The following is a 5,347-nucleotide window of genomic DNA, read 5'->3' on the forward strand; positions in this document are numbered from 1 at the left end:
CTCCCGCTCCCCTCCCTCCTCCCTCCCGCTCCCCTCCCTCCCCTCCCTCCCGCTCCCCTCCCTCCCTCCCTCCCCTCTCCCGCTCCCCTCCCTCCCTCCCTCCCGCTCCCCTCCCCTCCCCCTCCCTCCCGCTCCCCTCCCTCCCTCCCTCCCGCTCCCCTCCCTCCCTCCCTCCCGCTCCCCTCCCTCCCGTCCCCTCCCTCCCTCCCTCCCGCTCCCCTCCCTCCCTCCCTCCCGCTCCCCTCCCTCCCTCCCTCCCGCTCCCCTCCCTCCCGCTCCCCTCCCGCCCGCTGCCCTCCCGCCCGCTCCCTCCCTCCCTCCCTCCCTCCCGCTCCCCTCCCTCCCTCCCGCTCCCCTCCCTCCCTCCCTCCCGCTCCCCTCCCTCCCTCCCTCCCTCCCGCTCCCCTCCCTCCCTCCCGCTCCCCTCCCTCCCTCCCTCCCGCTCCCCTCCCTCCCGCTCCCCTCCCTCCCCGCTCCCCTCCCTCCCTCCCGCTCCCCTCCCTCCCGCTCCCCTCCCTCCCGCTCCCCTCCCTCCCGCTCCCCTCCCTCCCGCTCCCCTCCCTCCCTCCCTCCCGCTCCCCTCCCTCCCTCCCGCTCCCCTCCCTCCCTCCCGCTCCCCTCCCTCCCTCCCTCCCGCTCCCCTCCTCCCTCCCTCCCGCTCCCCTCCCTCCCTCCCTCCCGCTCCCCTCCCTCCCTCCCTCCCGCTCCCCTCCCTCCCTCCCTCCCGCTCCCCTCCCTCCCGCTCCCCTCCCTCCCGCTCCCCTCCCTCCCTCCCTCCCTCCCTCCCTCCCTCCCCTCCCGCTCCCCTCCCTCCCGCTCCCCTCCCTCCCTCCCGCTCCCCTCACTCCCTCCCGCTCCCCTCCCTCCCTCCCGCTCCCCTCACTCCCTCCCGCTCCCCTCCCGCTTCCCCCCCCCGCTTCCCCCCCCGCTTCCCCCCTCCCTCCCCTTCCCCCCCCCCCCCCCCCCCCCCGATTGTGGGATCCCTTGGGACTCCAGGGGATGAGCTCTCTGGTGGGTATTTACAGGTTTACATATATAACAGCACTCTTTCCCCCCCACCCAAGTCAATAGTGTAACTATTTACAAGGGGCCTTCCTTTACCTGGTTGATCGTCTTGATGTAAATGCTGGTTTTGGTGAGCCGTTTGTTGGCCTTTCGCTGGACTGCTGTGCAGCTGGGCGTGGTGAGTCCTGCTGGGCTGCTGCGGGTGATGGGTTCTGCTTCGTGGTCAACCGCTGTGTCGGTTGCCACTGGTGTGTGTTGGAGTGTCGAAAAAGGTGGAGTCTATTGTCGGTTGTTCTGGATAGTCTGTAAATCTGTGTTTGGTTTGGTCCAAGTGTTTTCTGCAGGTGAGTCCATTTGAGAGTTTGACCAAAACGGTGCCAGCAATCCACTTGGGACCTTGTCCATAGTTCAACACAAATACAGGATCATTTATCTCAATTTCGCATGGCACATTTGCGCGATCATGATACGTATTCTGTTGAAGCCGCCTGCTCTCTACCTGTTCTTGTCGATCAGGGTGGACTAACGAGAGCCTTGTCTTAAGTGCCCTTTTCACGAGCAGTTCAGCGGGAGGAACCCCAGTGAGTGAGTGGGGTCTCGTGCGGTAACTAAGCAGGACTCTGGATAGGCGAGTCTGCAGTGAGCCTTCAGTTACCCTTTTCAAGCTTTGTTTGAACTGCTCATTCTGCCTGCCCACGGGTCAGATGTGACATGTTTGATCCCATTGCGGGTCATGAACTCCTTGAACTCGGCGCTGGTAAAGCACAGCCCATTGTCACTTAGAAGGACATCAGGCAGACCGTGCGTGGCAAACAAGGCCCGCAGGCTTTCAATGGTGGCAGCGGACATGCTTGCCGACATTATCTCACATTCAATCCATTTGGACTATGCATCTACAACCACTAAGAACATTTTTCCCAAGAATGGGGGCCTGCATAGTCAACATGGACCCTAGACCACGGTTTGGAGGGCCAGGACCATAAACTTTAGTGGCGCCTCCCTGGGTGCATTGCTTAACTGTGAACATGTGTTACATTTGTGCACACAGGACTCTTAAGTCTGCATCGATACCGGGCCACCACACGTGGGACCTGGCTATCGCTTTCATCATTACAATGCCTGGGTGGGTACTGTGGAGATCACTAATGAAAGTGTCCCTGCCCTTTTTTTAGCACAACTACCCGATTACCCCACAGGAGGCAGTCTGCCTGTATAGACATTTCATCTCTGCGCCGCTGGTACGGCTTTATTTCTTCCTGCATCTCTAATGGGACACTGGACCAGCTCCCGTGGAGCGCACAGTTTTTTTTTTACTAAGGACAGTAAGGGGTCTTGGCTCATCCAGGTTCTAATCTGTCGGGCGGTAACAGGTGATTGCTCACTCTCGAATGCTTCCATTACCATAACTAAATCTGCGGGCTGTGCCAGTTCCACCCCTGTGGTGGGCAATGGCAGCCTACTGAGGGCATCGGCAGTTTTCTGTGCCTGGCCTGTGACGGGTGGCGTAGTTGAATGCGGACAACGTGAGCGCCCTTCTCTGGATGCGGGCCGATGCATTCGTATTTATCCCCTTGCTTTCAGAAAAGAGGGATATCAGTGGCTTGTGGTCGGTTTCCAATTCAAATTTGAGCCCAAACAGATATTGATGCATTTTCTTTACCCCGTAAAAACACACGCAAACGCTTCTTTTTCAATCATACTGTAGGCCCTCTCGGCCTTAGACAGACTTCTGGATGCATAAGCAACCAGTTGCAATTTCCCAAATTCATTAGCTTGTTGCAATACACACCGACCCCGTACGACGACGCATCACATGTTAGTACCAAACACTTACATAGATTGTACAACACAAGCAATTTGTTTGAACATAACGGCTTCCGAGCTTTCTCAAAGGCATTTTCTTGGCTTTTACCCCGTACCCATTCATCTCCTTTTCTGCAGTAAAGCGTGCAGTGGTTCTAACAGTGTGCTGAGACCCAGTAAGATGTTACCAAAATAGTTCGGGAGTCCTAGAAACGACCGCAGCTCTGCCGGGTTCTGTGGCCTCGGTGCGTTCTCGATTGCCTCCGTCTTCGAATCGGTGGGCCTGATGCCGTCCGCCGCGATTCTTCTCCCCAGGAACTCCACTTCAGGTGCCAGGGAAACACACTGCGAGCGTTTTAACCTGAGCCCCACACGATTAAGCCGACTAAGAACCTCCTCCAGGTTCTGCAGGTGCTCGACTGCGTCCCGGCCTGTGACCAAGATGTCGTCCTGGAAGACCACGGTGCACGGGACGGACTTCAGTAAACTTTCCATGTTTCTCTGGAATATCGCCGCGGCCGATCGAATCCCAAACGGGCATCTGTTGTAAACGAAGAGACCTTTGTGCGTGTTGATGCAGGTGAGGCCTTTCGATGACTCCTCCAGCTCCTGCGTCATGTAGGCCGAGGTCAAGTCCAGTTTCGTGAACATTTTCTCTCCCGCCAGCGTCGCAAATAGGTCGTCTGCTTTTGGTAGTGGGTATTGATCCTGCAGTGAGAAACGATTGATAGTTACTTTGTAATCACCACAGATTCTGACGGTGCCGTCTCCCTTGAGGACTGGAACAATCGGACTGGCCCACTCATTGAATTCGATCGGCAAAATGATGCCCTCTCGTTGCAGCCTGTCCAGCTCAATCTCCACCCTCTCTCTCATCATGTACGGTACTGCTCTCGCCTTGTGGTGGGTCGCGCCCCCGGAATCAAATGGATCTGCACTTTTGCTCCTTGGAACTTCCCGATGCCTGATTCGAACAGCGAGGGGAACTTGTTTAGGACCTCGGCACATGAGGTGTCATCGACGGACGATAGCGCTCGGACTTCGTCCCAGTTCCAGCGTATCTTCCCCAGCCAGCTCCTGCCGAGCAGCGTGGGACCATCGCCCGGTACCACCCAGAATGGTAACTCGTGCACCGCTCCATCGTAGGAGACCTTCACAGTAGCACTGCCGATTACGGGGATCAGTTCTTTTGTGTAAGTTCTCAGTTTAGAACGAATGGGAGTCAGGACTGGCCTTGAGGCCTTGTTGCACCATAATTTATCGCAAGTCTTTTTGCTCATTATGGACTGGCTTGCGCCCGTGTCCAGCTCCATGGACACCGGGCGTCCATTTAATTCACCTTCAACATTATCGGGGGACATTTTGTGGTAGATGTGTGCACCTCATATACCTCTGCCTCCTTGGTCTGAGGCTCTGGTTCGTCGTGATCCGCTGTGGATCTGTTCTCCTCTGCAACATGGTGGTTTGCAGGATTAGCAGGATTTGCAGCTCGCCTGCACATACATTGGAGATGTCCCATTGTTTCACAGCCCTTGCAAACGTATCCTTTGAATCGGCATGAATGGAAACGATGATCACTCCCGCAGTGCCAACAAGGTGTTAATGGCCTAGCATTCATCACCTTTGATGATGGACTCTGAGACATCTGCAGACATGCAGCTGCAGGCATGTGAGGCCTGCCCTGTACGTTACGATTCGAAAACAACGTTACTTTGTTCACCGTACTTGCAGCAGCCTTTGTGTGCTGAGAAATTTGCTTGGAATTGTCACTGGTGGCGATGAATGCCTGGGCTATCGCTGTGGCTTTACTCAAGGTTGGGGTCTCTACAGTCAAAAGTTTGCGAAGTATTACTTCATGCCCAATGCCAAGTACAAAGAAGTCCCTGAGCACCTGCTCCAAGTGTCCTTCAAATTCGCAATGTCCCGCAAGGCGCCTTAGCTCGGCAACGTAGCTCGCCACTTCCTGGCCTTCAGGTCTCTTGTAGGTGTAGAACCGATACCTCGCCATCAGAACGCTTTCCTTCGGGTTTCGACGCTCCCGGAACAGTGTGCACAGCGCATCGTACGACTTCTCTCTGGGTTTCGCTGGAGCGAGCAGATTTGTCATGAGGCCATACGCTGGTGCCCCGCAAACGGTGAGGAGAACCCGCCCTTCGTTTGGCAGCGTTCGCTTCTCCTTCCAGCTCGTTGGCCACGAAGGTTTTCCGATCATCTCCCTCCGAAAATTTCTCCAGGATGCTCACGGTTCTCTGCATTGTTGCGGTCGGGTTCGTCATTTGTATCTCGTCGCCAGTTGTTATGTCTTGAATAAAGAGTCAGGCCAGAATAGTCTGCAAGTTCTGTCTAAAGTAAGGTGTGACCGTAGTCCTTTATTACAGATCTCCGAGTGCCTCTCTAGCCTGTGAGGCCTCCTTATATACCGGTGCTTCCAAGGGATTGTGGGATCCCTTGGGACTCCCGAGGATAAGCCCTCTGGTGGTTAGACATGGTATTTACAGGTTTACATACGTAACACTCTCGCTCTCTGCCCGTCAGGTGC

Source organism: Pristiophorus japonicus, chromosome 27, assembly GCF_044704955.1.
Source record: "Pristiophorus japonicus isolate sPriJap1 chromosome 27, sPriJap1.hap1, whole genome shotgun sequence".
Lineage (NCBI taxonomy): Eukaryota > Metazoa > Chordata > Chondrichthyes > Pristiophoridae > Pristiophorus > Pristiophorus japonicus.